The sequence below is a fragment of the Gorilla gorilla genome, chromosome 8 (assembly GCF_029281585.2).
Source record: "Gorilla gorilla gorilla isolate KB3781 chromosome 8, NHGRI_mGorGor1-v2.1_pri, whole genome shotgun sequence".
NCBI lineage: Eukaryota > Metazoa > Chordata > Mammalia > Primates > Hominidae > Gorilla > Gorilla gorilla.
This window is the reverse complement of record NC_073232.2, coordinates 99,722,147-99,737,244: the sequence shown is the minus strand read 5'-3', so window position 1 is coordinate 99,737,244 and position 15,098 is coordinate 99,722,147. Positions and strand designations below refer to the sequence as shown.

Below are 15,098 nucleotides of genomic sequence, written 5' to 3'. Positions count from 1 at the left end.
CTCTTCCACTGTGCAACTCTACCTCCATCTTAGCTGAGAAGATCAACAGAGAGCAGTTCAAGCAAAATCATGGTAAACTTACCAAAACAAAACAAACCATAAATGCCTTGGAGATCTTTCTGAGGACTTGATCTTTTACCATGGGGCAAACTTAAATGATTTTCAATCAATAACTTCATCTAAGAGGGATGTTGAAGCAAAATATCATACTCAGATACTGAAGAAGCGCAGAATTTTTGGTTGCTTCCTCCCTTGTCAAGTCAGTCAGCTGATGCTTTCTCAAGATTCTCACACATGGCTTTGATACAGGATTTGAATGAGTCTTTTTCTGAGCCAGTGATACAAAAAATATATTGTGGAAGTGCCTTGTCTTAATTCTGCAATCGCTTCTGTACATGTTTGAAGTCCTAGACCCCAGGAGGAGAGACAGTCAAATTAGCCAAAGGTAATTTGTGAAGACTGGCCATGGGAGGTGGTGGCTAAAAGTCCTCTGGCCCCTGCTGTCTGAGCATCCCCACAGAAAGTCCTGGGCCGCATTGACAGCTGAGAAAGAACATCTCAGGGCTTGGATCCCCTGTTCAGAGGACACATGCTCTTCCACCCAGTAGAGGAATGGCGGCTCCATGCTGTGTCCTGCAGAGCTCTCAGTCTCTGCACTTGAGGCCCTGGGCCTGCATCAACGTGAAGGCTCTTCAGTGTTATCACGTGGAGACAGACGATAGGAATCCTGCAAATGAGCAGAAAGGATGTGACGATTAAAGTTTCTTCTGAAGCTATTACAAACTCAAGTCAGTGAGTTGCTTCTCTACTAGTTTTTTATTGCCAACTGGAATTCTGCACTGTGTTGCAGAGTCAGGGGTGGGGAGCGTGGAATTGTTCCCTTACTATCTGCTGCTTTATCGACTGAAATTGATCAAGGCTACAACAAAAACATTTCTAGAAATCATTTGAATGCGGTAGGAAAAACTCTGGGAATGGAGTCAGAAGAAAGTATATTTTGGAGTGTGTTTTCAGGTCTAAAAATCTTTGCCAGAAATACTCTTTAATGGAACCTCCAGACTGAGTAGGAAAACAGGGCATACTATTTTTCGAAAGGCATGAGCAGGAATGAAATCAATGCCATCCAAAGGGAATGCAAGACATGCAATTCGAGGATACTTTGCTTTAGGATAAACCCTCCAAAGGTAAACCTTTCAGCAAGCGTGTTACCTAAGTGCATGGACTGCAGGTTTGTATTACCGAAAATTAGGAGTGATCGTTGCGGACGCGCTGGTTTCTCAGAGGCACGGTCATGGAGGTTCCAATGAGGGGGCGTTGTCTGGCCCCAGGAAGCGCCCAGGTGCCACGTCCCTCCATTTCCACATCTCCAGCGGGGCCCTCCTAGGGCGGGCTCCTGGCCTGCCCCGTGCGCCGCTGCACGAGCCTTGAGGCGGGCGAGGTTCCAGCGTGAGGCCGGCCGCCCTCAACCGCTTCCAGCGCGAGGCCGGCCGCCCTCAACCGCTCCCAGCGCCGGTTGCGGCGGTTCATGGCAGGGAGACGCGCAGCGTGACAGCAAAGGGCGGTTACCCAACGGCCTTTGCTCTCATGGCGTCCTTCTTGGTGTTACCTAAAAATAAAGCCAAGGGTGATCAGAAGGTAATCACCTCCTGGTCATGCTCCCACTGGTCACCAGTGTCCGCGGGGCGACCCCACATTGTGACCAGAGCAGGCCTGTGGCTGCACTCAAGGCGGGAGCGTTCATAGCTTTCCTAGCGGGGGCCCTGCGGGACGCCCAGGCCGTGCTCCTTTCCCTTGCTCACCTGGCCCTGAAGTGAGGGGGGAGGTGTAACAATGCAGTGGGAACCTCAAAGTGTGTCTCGGCCGTGCCTTTCACATTCCAAACAATGCAAAAGCTTGAAGAAAACCTCAGCAGTTGAAACCGTGATGCAGTTCAGCAAAGAAGTAGCTCCTGTCCTCGTAAAACAGTGAAGTTCTCATGGACGACCTCATTGAGTAAGTTGTGAAGCTTGTTGACTTGATCAGAATGATCAGCCAGCATGCATGTTCTAACATGCTGATTTGTCACTGACAGGAGCAGCTGCAAAGTGGAAGAACAGGCCTTTAGTCATAGTTTGTTCACTTGGTAGCAGAAGTTGGTTGTGGATGCAAGAGTGTGGCCAAAGTCAAGAAAAGCTTCCATGAGAATCGCTTACTTATGCGGAATTTACAAATAAAGCCATAATAAAAAATGCAGTAAAGCCATAGGTTTTATGGCTGGCTTTGGAGAAAAGGGGTTCTAGGGGTCTCTCTACTATGACCCACTGTTGTGGAAGAGAGATTCTAGTTTCCATGGCCAGCCTTATGGGAGAATAGAACTGAGAGACAAGAGGACTGGAGAAGGTCAGAGAAAAAAGTTTGTTTCTGAGGCTGCTGCTGAGGCTTTCATTTGGGGGTTTTGTTTTCTGATCCCCAGAACTATCCTACACTGTAATTGCCTATTTACTTGTCTGAGTTCCCTAGTTCGACGCTGTGCTCCTTGAAGGCTGTGAGTAGTTTTTAAATACTATTTTACTCAATTGCAATTGCTTAATATCTGGCACACAGCAGCCCTCTACAAATATCTATGCATGAAAGAATATAATTTTCATCACTCATTCCATTCTGAAATGCACACACACACATACACACACTGATGAATCAATCAATGGATAAACAGACAGGTAGATTACAGCTAATAGAAAATAATGACTGCAGGTTGTATAACACAATCAAAGTGCTTGTTGTTGTTTATTTTCTTTGAAATTAACTGGCATGCTGGATCTCATTGACACTAGCATCAAAATACCTGATATTATTAGCCGTGACATGTGTTAACTAGTGGTTTCTATGACTGCTTCCCATCACTACTCCCCACCTCAGTGATCCTTAGTGATCCATTTGCTCATCAAATCAAAACTAATTTCCCCAAAGCAAGGCTATTATGAATTTGAAAAAGTTGATTATTTCCCAGCAGATAACTTTAAATGTCATGGAGCCTATTTAAAGACAGCTTTATATCACAAACCTTATGTTCAAGCCTTAATGTACAACCAAATGGACCAAATGAGGCAAACAGAATCAGGCTTCCAAATATAATCATAATTCTAGATTAGCTCTCAAAATAAGATTGCAGTTCACATATTCTACAAAGTATGTTTTGACATTAAATGTAATATACTGAGGATTATTTTTCTGATTTATACTTGCTTTGGTTTCTACCTTTGGGTAGGTGGCTCTGACTATGAAAAAGTCACTGTGAGCCTGCCAGGCTACATCTCCCTCCCAGCAGTGAAGTCATGCCCTATCATCCTCCACATTGCCTTTTCCTTCAGATTCTTATTTACAGATGAATGTTTCACAATCTTTTTTTCTCTTCCTTCTAAAACTAAGCAGAAATATTTCCTCTACCTAGTGTTATTCATTGTGAGGAGAGGCATTTTTTCTTGCAGGTGGGAGAGTATAGATAAGGGTAATAAAGTTCCCATAGTTTTTTGTTTTTGTTTTTCTCGGCATGAACTAATAGTATTTATTTTCTTTTAAATCACAAAGTATGATTGCTGCAGCACTTCTCAGTTCTATTTTCTTTTTTAAAAAACAGCTATAAATTCAATTGTACAGGCAGTTTCAAGTACTCAAAACGTAATAGATTAATCTTGACATCTGTGGTTTGTGGATTCAAGTCCCTACATTCTCTAGCTTGTAGTGTTTATGAGGTAGTGGATGTGAAGAGTTCATAAGTCAAATTCACATGTAATTTGTACTGGTTTCATCATTCATCATAAAATATGCTACTGAACAATAGTGAGTACGCTGTCGATATGTAAATACACAAATACAAATGCACACAACATATAACAAAAGCAGTTTTTATGATGTACCTTTTGCATTACAATACTCTTATGTAGCTATAAAACTACTACAAGAGATAAAGTAAATTTAAAAACTATTTTCTTCAGTTGCATGTAGATAGATGTATCCTAGAGAAATGCTATTGTCCCTCAGAAATAGTATTTGTAAACGAATTTTTTTTTAGACAAACCCAAAGTACTATACTATGGAATAAGTTTGTCTTATTTTGTTTTTAATCAATGAATATAGATGACTAGTTCATTCACTTAGTCTTTCAGAAGAGTATTAATAACAAAATTATCATATGGTCTGATTTTTTTTAAAGCCCAGTTTCTACAAAACAATAAATGGTGAGGTTCTGACAATTATGAGGGAAACTTAGTACCAAATACATATGCTATTTCTCCACTTGTGCGAGAGCTAATTTGTAGAAAACAGAAGTCTAAAAGTTGATAAATCAAATGTGTTTTATAATCACATCTGTGAGAGAAGAATCCTCTTATGACTTCTGGAAATATCAAAATTTGAAATGACTAAATAACTGACTTGCCAAGGAATTTGTATTCTCTTGTACTTTTACACACTAGGGGAGAAAATAGTAAAAACTAGCATAATCGTGTGGCAAAATATCCATGAAATAATATTTTGAACGTTAAAATATGGATTTAAAGATGTGTATGCCTAAAAGATGGATACTGTGGATATCTGATGGCTTTCTTGATTAAGCCACAACCAGTGGACCTCACAAATGTCAAATATGTTATTCCAAAATGTCAGTTGTTTAGACTCATTGCTCAGCTTGTTATTGATGAGTTTCCTTTCACATTTGGAGGCATCCTGTTGGGGAAACTGAAGAACAGATGTTAAGTGTGAAGTGTCTCCCTCCTTAGTTCATATTCATATCACATTGTTTGAGCTGCCACATGTAAACAATATAGACACTAAGCCAACTGGTCCTCTGCCTACTGCTGACGTGGCAGAAAATATCTAGGAGGTAGTCAGAGGGACATACGTATACCTGTTAAGTGGCCTGGTTCTCCAATAGTCATGCAAATATTGCTAAATTTGTTTCACTCCTGGGAATTCAAGCTTCTATTTCAGATTCCTAATCCACGGCAATTAATTATCCTCTTTGAATACCCAAAGCAATTTATGTTGCTTAACATATAATAAAGTTAAGTCCATTATTATTCCCTGTTTTATAATTGAGGAGACTAGAGCCCGGATTATTTAAGCAACCAAAATCACCAATCAGTCATGACAGAGCCCATGATTAAAATTCTGTCTGTCCCCAGATTTGTGCTCTTCAGGTAATGACATTTCTGCACAGTTATTAATCTGAGTAAATAGAGTCCATAGTGAATTATTAGCTGATTCCAGGAGATTCCATGCAAATAAAAGTCTTTCTGTCATTTCAGGCTCTGCCAGTCTACATTAATACAAATCACAGCAACAAGGCAGTTTATTTAAAAATACTAAAAGTAATAGAAGATTGAATGGAAGGATGAATGGATGGATTAAGAGGTAGATAATAGATAAATTGATGAGAGAGAGAAACACACAGAGAGAAAGATAAAATAAAATTAAACACACTAACAAAAGTATGATTTGATATATAACAGAAAAAGTTCTGTGTGTGTGTGTGTGTGTGTGTGTGTGTGTGTGTAGGTATTCTGTCATAAAAACACAACTATCTAAAACATAAAGTCTCAATCTTTTTCTTAAGAAATATTTTTAATTTAGGCTGGTTACAACTGTGAATTAAATTTTATTTTTATTTTTTATTGTATTTTATTTTCATTTTTTTTTTTTTAAGATGGAGCATCGCTCTGTTGCCCAGGCTGGAGTATGGTGGCGCGATCTGGGCTCACTGAAACCTCTGTCTCCCGGGTTCAAGCGACTCTCCTACCTCAGCCTCCCGAGTAGTAATTTTTGTATTTTTAGTAGAGACGGGGTTTCACCATGTTGCCCAGGCTGGTCTTGAACTCCTAACCTCAGGTGATCCGCCTGCCTCGGGCTCCCAAAGTGCTCGGATTATAGGTGTGAGGCACCATGCCCTGCCCAACTGTGAATTAAATTTATATCTAGAAAAGGTGAGAAATATTATTGAAAACATTTCTTTCTTTTTATGATACTTAAGTTATACATGTGTAGAAGATGCAGGCTTGTTACATAGGTATACATGTGCCATGATGGTTTGCTGCCCATCAACCTGTCATCTGCATTACGTATTTCTCTTAATGCTATCCCTCCCCTTGCCCCCCACCCCGCAACAGGCCCCAGTGTGTGATGTTTCCCTCCATGTGCCCACGTCATTGTTCAACTCCCACTTCTGAGTGAGAACACGTGGTGTTTGGTTTTCTGTTCCTGTGTTAGTTTGCTGATAATGATGGTTTCCAGCTTCATCCACATCCCTGCAAAGAACATGAACTCATTCTTCTTTATGGCTGCATAGTATTCCGTGGTGTATGTATGCCACATTTTCTTTATCCAGTCTATCATTAATGGGCATTTGGGTTGGTTCCAAGTCTTTGCTATTGTGAATAGTGCTGCAATAAACATACATGTGCATATGTCTTTATAGAAGAGTGATTTATAATCCTTTGGGTATATACCCAGTAATGGGATTACTGGGTCAAATGGTATTTCTAGTTCTAGATCCTTGAGGAATCACCACACTGTCTTCCACAATGGCTGAACTAATTTACACTTCCACCAACAGTGTAAAAGTGTTCCTGTTTCTTCACATCCTCTCCGGCATCTGTTGTTTCCTGAGTTTTTAATGATTGCCATTCTAACTGGCCTGAGATGGTATCTCATTGTGGTTTTGATTCGCATTTCTGTAATGACCATTTCTGTAATGATGAGCTTTTTTTCACATGTTTTTGGCCACATAAATGCCTTCTTTTGAAAAGTGTCTGTTCATTTCCTTCACCCACTTTTTGATGGGGTTGTTTTTCTCTTGTGAATTTGTTTAAATTCTTTGTAAACTCTGGATATTAGTCCTTTGTCAGATGGATAGATTGCAAAATTTTTTTCCCGTTCTGTAGGTTGCCTGTTCACTCTGACGGTAGTTTCTTTTGCTGTGCAGAAGCTCTTTAGTTTAATTAGATCCCATTTGTCAAGACATTTCCAACCAGCAACAGGTCCAATATCGGAGTGAGTATGTTCTGATGCACAGGGCAGCAGTGTTTAAGGATATATTCTCTTCATGGAGTAACATCCAACTCAAACTTTAATGGTAACGCTTTAAATCTTTCCAAGCTCTGAAAGCAATTTCTTCTGCTTAATTGCTTTTTGGGGACTGTAATACATGTGGGCATTCTTACTCTAAATAGAATTCTCTGCATTTATGTTCAACATTTCTTTTATGGCCACTTAAGTGACTTTTCTCTGGTTATTTATGCAATATAGGTGACAGTCTTATTTGGTTTTCTATTTGAATATTCTGTAAAAGCTGAATAACAACTCCAAAATACGACACAAACATGCAGATACATATACAAACACTTACTGTATTTTATTCAATTAGTAAGTGTGTTCACTTAAATTCACACACAACTATACCTATAGGCATGCCCACACATACACACACACATACACATACACATACACTGTTTCTCATTCTTATTTCCTTTATCTGTACTTGGTTTAGTTATGGCTTTTTTTTTTGCCTCTAACACTTTTATTTTAAAAAGAAAATTAAAATACGTTATTGGGATCAAAGATATAAGCTTTTTGTTACTTTGAATGATTTTTGTAATTCAGAATATGCACTTGTTATTTCAGTTCTTATTTTTATAATTATTGGAAGAGTTCATCTAATTACCCTATAAATCCCTGGAGAAAGGTGGCCACCATATACTTTATTTCTTGGTTCTATGTATAAAAATCAGTAGGCAATGTAAAAATGTTTTTGTGTGAATTTATGTGAGTTATAATTCTAATTCTATGTCAATATTCACCTCAGATTACCACATGAAAGCTCAGTCACCAACTATGCCTCATACTGAAATACCCACTGATTAAATCAGTTGACAACCAGCTCCTATCGTACATTCAAATCACCAGGATCAATAGAATATTTTCTTATTATCCAGATTCTCAATCCACTGCTTCTACTCACAAACTTCTTCCCCACGATAAACATACACACACACAGGCACACACACATAGACATCTCCCAGATAAATTCTTATGGTCATACCAAGGTAATCCCACTGCTTCCATTTATTAAATAATTGATTGAAAATATTTAAGTGAGAAAAATGGTTGTGTAAGAGTAATATTGTTAGCAGTTGCTAAAACTGAATGTCTATGTGCCTTCAAAATTCATATGGTGAAACCCTAGTCCCCAGTGTGATAGTATTCAGTGGTGGGCCCTTGGGAAGTAATTAGTTGGTGAATGAGATTAATACTCTTATAGGAAGAGACATCAAAGAGATAATCTCTTTCTCTCTCTCAGTCTCTGCCATGTCAGTATACAATGAGAAAATGGCCATGTGCAAACAAAGAAACAGGCCCTCATCAGTCACTGGATGTGCAAGCACCTTTATCTTAAATTTTCCAGCCTCCAGAACTGTGAGAACACGCGTTTTCTGATTAAGTCACCCTGTCTATGGTAATTTAACAGCCCAAAGTAACTAAAACAGCAATTATCTCATGAATTTGGAAATGGTCTGTGTACAGATTATCAGTGATTAATTTTGGAAAATTTACTTATTCTTTTGTAAATCTCAGTTCTCACTAAAGAATAAGGATGATAACAATACCGTATCCCCAGCATGTCCATAAAAATTAAATGGTAGAATGAATCTAAAAAGCCCGATGTATAATGGGTATAAAGTATTCAGTACATGCTGTTATATACTTCTTTTCCCCTTTACGAGAACATGCAATATGGTCTGATGAGGTCTTTTTAAAATTGTTCACAATAATTGACATTTTACAAGTCATATCACATGATACTTTTTGCCAAACCTGGTCTCTGGCTTGATCAGTTTTATTTTACATTTGAAATTTGTACTTAGACTTACGGGACTACTTTCTTCCATGAAAGATCTAATACCCTACAACCAAACACTTCATTATTTGGAGTTAAAAAGTGAAATTCTTCGATTATATCTAAGCTAATTTAAGTATTTTAAGTATATAATGTTTAACTGTTAAGTAGTTTACTTCAATTATTAAAATGACTGAGTCAGAGTAACTGATTATACTTCCTAGGCACACCAGGCCAGATGTCAAGAATCAAGGACTTCATTTTCAGAGCTGGCACTCATTAGCTCTGGGTTTGGAGAATTCACTTATTCTCTTCATTCTTTCTGAATAGTTTAGCATTGTTTTCTAGAGGTGATTGAGTTTAAATGCACTATTTGGAGGCTCATAGGTTCCATTCTTTTAGGGAAAATAATTTTGAAAAACAAAGAGAATAAAAAACTCTAGGTCAAAAGAGATCTATGGCTGTCTCATAGCAAGAGTGAAACACTGAGATGCCTACGTGGTATATAAATATTAAAATAAAGAAGGCAAGCTGACTGTGAAAAACAACAGCTAAATTATGGCAATAAATGAAAAATGTCAGTAATATCTCTACTGGGGACACTATGGAATGGTGGGGACTGAGGATAATTAGAGAAGACAACCCGCCTACACATGGCAGCATCTACTAAGACTTATGACTCTGTTTATGAAGAATATGAGTAAATGTCCTGATATTTAAACACATACCAAAAATTAAGATGTTCATGTGAAATGTTCTTTTTTTTGTATTTTGCTAATTTGATTATTTTAAAATAATATTTTTTATTCAAACAAATATATTGTCAGCTTAAAGGCCACTGGTTTCTTACCTATTAAAATCTGCTTTTCAGTTTGATGCTTGAATTTTTTCTATGGCATCACAAGTAAGTTATTGGTTATACATGAACAAATGCATGAACGGAATTATTATTACTTTCATTGACAAATGCTTTTACGTATGTAAAATTTTCATCTTTGAAAGTTATTTTACGTGTTTTTACAGAACTATCCTCTTCCATGATACATCTTTGTTAATTCTGTTTCTTTAAGTAACATTGAAGATATTTATTTTTCTGTTTTCATATATCACATTCTTATTCCACTAAAATACCTACATTTTCTTCAGTTATGTATGATTGGATTTTTTTAACCATCCAGATACATGTCTTTTGACATAATAGAATCTTTTTTATTCTTAGGAAAGAGCTACACCATAGTACAAAAAACTTACTAATTTACTATATCACAGCTACTATGGTGTGGTATGTAAATTAAGTTTATGAAAATTTATGATTATTCAGATTAAGTCCTGCATATGTAATGTTAAGATTTTTTTACTTTAGTTTTCCGAGAACTTGATTTACTAAAAGGTAAATAAATCACACTAGGATGATTATAAATATATCATTATTATTTTAAAAGGTATGCCCCAGTCCTCTTCTTACTGTTGGATAAGCTCATTCTGAAACCACAGTTCCAGACTCTTCTCCTGAGTACAATAAACGTATTTTAAAGCAGTGGTAAATATTTGTTTTGTCTGCAACTCCATCTCCGACAAGTAATTTGTTCAACAATTGTCATTATGAAGTGGATGTCCTTTACATCAGCTCCCTAGATTTTTTCAAGGCCATTGGTGCTTCACAACATTTTTTCAGAGGTTACATTCTAGTCACTTTCTTTATTGTCCATTCAAAACACTTGCTGAGACCTAGGGTGTCAGATTCTTTGTTGCCTGTTATTTGACATTCCCTTCTCTTCGCAGGCCATTTAGCTACATATTTCCTATTGGACTATCTGCTTTGGCATTTAGTAAATAAATACCGTAAGTCACTGAGGGAATGGGAAGAAATATTGAGTCATAGATACCATTTTCTCTTAGGGAATTTTCCTCTGAAGGCTTGCAAGTGTGGTATAGTTCAGTGTAGTGCTACCAGCTTCTGTTCTGAGGACACAGCTAATTGGGTTGATAATCCAAGATAATTTAAACAGATTATTTAACCTTTTTATGTTAGTGTTTCTATTTTGTATAGTGGTTATAAAACCATTTACTACTTAAGATTAAGATCTTCATAGATCTGAAGAAATATTGTACTAGAATGCTTAGTGAAAAATGTCTGACACATAATAAATACTCCATACATTTTGGCCTTTGCTCTCATTGTTATTTTTACCATCAGCTCTCTATCTCACCCTTGAAACCTGGCTCAGCCCCTGTGGAACTGTAGTATATCACCCCTGTCCCACAACGAAGACCTAGACGATTTACCCTTACATGGTTCCTGTATCCAAGGTCCCAGAAAGGTAGAAGGCGGAAATGTCACAATAATATTCAAAATATCTGAAAGCAAACTGCTATTGTTTTAGTTTGAGAATAGAGCTTGATAGAATTTGACATTGTATTTCCCTAAAATATTAAACTTGTATACTCTCAACAGTTATATTATAAATATTTATTCAGGTATGGTCAAAATTTATCCATATTAATGATAATTATTTAAATGCTCTTTAGCTGTTCATCACCATATTAATACTAGGAATAACGACGGCTAATTTTAATTGAGTACTTCCTAACTGTGGCCCAGTTACAGTAAAATAAACACTATTAGATACACTCCATTGATTATTACATCAAGTCTATGAAACATACTGTATTACACAGCCAGTATTAGAAATGAAAAACTCATGGGAAGGATATGTATAAAACTTGCTCAAAGTTACCCAGCTAATAAGTGGCTAGGACACGATTAAACACCTATGTAGTTTTCTTTCCTGAGCTGAAATCCTAAATCCTTGGCTGTATGGCCCCTCATTCAAAAGTCCTAAACTGGCTAAAATTTATATAACAGAAAATTCACAGAATCATTTCCTTCTACTTTTCCACTACCAGGGCTGTTAACAGTCCCAAGCAAAAGGGCAAAAATTTTTTCTACTTGAGATAAGAAAAATATAGAGTGTGATAGAAGGTATTCTACCAATATAAAAACACTTTACCAGGAAAACTGAGAAGGGGGCTGTTAACCTTCCGGGAAATGTAGGTCTTCAGTGGATTCCTGTTAGAGACATAAAAACGTAGAGAGACTTTCAGTTAAAAGCCTCCTCCCTTCAGCAAAGTATATTCTGATTCCATTATCGTGTTAGGCTCCTATATAGTTATAAGTAATCCCATGCGGTTTTAGAATTCTTAAATATTCACACACATAGTCATCTGAAAATGAATAAATCCATGAATGACTAAACAAAATTTATTCCTATATCATTTTCAATATCCTTAAATTATGCTTACATCCTTAAATCGGTTGCCTCATTCTGAAAGCCCATAGTCTGTAACTCATAAAAAACACCTGTCGGCCGGGCACGGTGGCTCACGCCTGTAATCCCAGCACTTTGGGAGGCCGAGGTGGGCGTATCACTTAAGGTCGGGAGTTTGCGACCAGCCTGACCACCATGGAGAAACCCCGTCTCTAATAAAAACACAAAAAATTAGCCGGGCGCGGTGGTGCATGCCTGTAATCCCAGCTACTTGGGAGGCTGAGGTAGGAGAATCACTTGAACTTGGGAGGCGGAGGTTGCGGTGAGCCAAGATCGTGCCAGCCTGGGCAACAATAGCAAAACTCCGTATCACAAAAAAAAAAAAAAAAAAAAAAAAAAAACCCACTAAATAATTCATTTAGTATGGGAGAGTGTGAGGAAGCAGAAAATTAAAAAAAAAAAAAAAAGACCAGCAATAATGTCACTTTTTCATGAATTTGTTAGTTCTTTCTGAGCTCCACTTACAGTTACTTTCCCATTCTTCCCTGCACACCGTCAACACATAAGGACTCAAATTAAGATGATGTATATGTTCACACTCCAAAATTTTTTTTTTTTTTTTTTTTTTGTGAGCATGGGGCCGTATTTTAATACAAGACATTGCTCTAGAACATGGCTCGCCTTTGCTTCAGGGCCTAGCAGTTTATTTTAGCCATAAGGGTAAGGGAGCAGGTCAGAAATGACTTTTAGTGTAATCCTATCTGTAATTAAAAATACAAATGCTGTCATAAGATCAAATGTTATCAAAAATCAGTATTTAAAATTAAATTTACCCCCAAATTTCTTTCAAAAAAAATTTGTAATGTTCTTTTTCAGTGAAGCCTTTGCACTGCTAGAGCTGAAGAATGTGATCAATCGGCTTGTTGAATAATCCTGCACAGTAGGTATTCCGCTGAAGCCAACTCTAGCTGGGGGCTCCAGAGCGAAAGACACAGATGGGGCCCTGCCGCCCCTCGAAGAGTCGGATGGGCGCGCCCGTCCCCGGTGCATCAAGAGGCTGGCCCGGCCAGGGGCGAGCGGCTGGCACCGAACCCCGCGCACCTCGCCGCGGGCGGGGCTGGGCCGTAGTCGGCTCGATTTAAGGCTGGTATCCAAGGCTGCGGCCGGTCAGGCGAGGCGAGGCGAGGCGACGTGACCGAGGGTGCTTAGGGAGAACAGCCGCTGGCAGCTCAATGCTGGGTGGCTAACGCTCGACGGTGCCCGGCAGCAACCCGGCCGACAACCCGACCCGGATCCCGAGCTGCGTCGCGGACAATGCCGCGGGCCCGTCCCGGACTACGACTCCCGACGGGCTCTGCGACCGCTCCGGGGCGGCCCAGCGTGCACTGCACCTGCCAGTTTGACAGCCGGGCGCCCTACTCGGCTAGCTCTGCTCCCAGCCAGGGACGCTGGCCTTCTCGCGGCTTTCCCCCAATGTCTCTCTTTATTCCAGCTGCCTGAAACTCGGTCCCACGAATGGCAGGCAGCGTCCAAAATTCAACCCCGTAAAGCCAGCACCAGCCAATAAAGCGCACGGATGGAGACCACGTGACAGCAGTGGGCCGGCCCTCCGGCTGAGCCCTGATCTCTATGGTTTCCGCGGCTCGCTAGAAGGAGTGTGGTCCACTGGAGGACTCCCTACATTCTTCCTCCATTACCTCACTGCCTCCGGTGGCTGCTGGGATACCGGAGGACTCGGGTCCCGGCTCGACTCAGTCCTCCAGCCGCCCGGGGAATACCTCTAGTTCTTCCCGGCCGCCGCCTCCGCCTCCGCCTCCGCCTCCGCCACTTCCTCCTCCGCCTGCCGGCCTCCTTCGCCCCGCCCCGTCCGCGCAGCGCGTCCGGCCCGCCCGCAGGCCAGCTTCTCTCGGGAGCCCCCACCCAGGCGCATGGCTCCATGAAGCAAGAGGAGGAGGCAGAGCGCGAGAGGTCCCGTCCGCCCCAGCCGCGTCTGGGCCAGGAGAAAAGGTGGGAAACTCGGGCTGCGCCGCACCCTTCTCCCCGCTGCCGGGCCAGGCCTCCCTCGGTCCGCCGCCGCCTTGCCTGTTCTCGCCGGGGCGGGCGGCGGGGCCGGGAAGAGACCCCGCGGTCCTGGGGCGAGGGTCCGGGGGCAGCGTGGGGGAGGGGTCCCGGGTGGCGGGCGGGGCCTCAGGCCATGTCCCAGCGGAGGGCAGGGGGTCGGGAGGCACTGCCGGGGAGGGGCGGGCGGCGCCGTGCCCCGGGCCGCGAGGCTCGGTTCCCGCTCCTGGTCCTTGTCTGCACTCCCTCCAGGAAGCAGGCTCGCTCGCTGTAATGTTTGGTGGTCTCCGGCGCCGCCTGGTGGCCCCCACCCACCGTCCCGCCGCCCCGCCGCCCCGCCGCCCCCTCGCCCGCCCGGCGTCTGGATTCCACCCCTGCGGCTCGGCCCAAGCTGCTCTACCCGTCGCTCCATCGTCTCCCCAATTCCCCAGCGCCCCGGACCCTCTTTCCTCATACCCTCGTTTCTCACCTTTCACCCTGTCCCTCGGCCCGCTTTTCCCCTCCCCGCTCTGTCCTGTCGTTTTCTTAACACTCTTCACACGCGCAGTTCCTCCTCCTCCTCTTCTCTTTTTCCCACCCCTACCCTTGGGCTTGGGCCCTCCTTCCTTAACCTCCGCTGGCCAACAACAATTTTATGTTTAGGTAAAATTGTCTTTATTTTAAATTTAAGTAGTACAGCAACTTTACATGGCTTACCTAAACCACACAATTATTAAGTGATATAATTGGGACTCTAATCCAGGGCTGTTTCTAAGTAATATGTTCATTTTTCTTCAAATTGATAACTTGAATACATCTTTTGAAAAAATTTTTATTTTTTTAATTTAATTAATTAAGATACTTTCAACTTATTGAAGATTATGTGATTCTTATAACACTAGATGGGTTAAAGTCATACTTTT

At 40.9% G+C, this 15,098-nt stretch overlaps 1 long non-coding RNA gene across 1 annotated transcript; it reads right to left on the bottom strand.

The window, feature by feature from the left end:
* Positions 1–2,421: 2,421 nt before the first annotated feature.
* Positions 2,422–13,958, bottom strand: LOC115936005 (uncharacterized). The gene is made up of 3 exons (XR_010135090.1): positions 12,972–13,958; positions 11,881–11,939; positions 2,422–5,951 (listed from the first exon to the last, which is right to left on the bottom strand). It is a non-coding gene; the product is annotated as an uncharacterized lncRNA (long non-coding RNA).
* Positions 13,959–15,098: the final 1,140 nt, after the last annotated feature.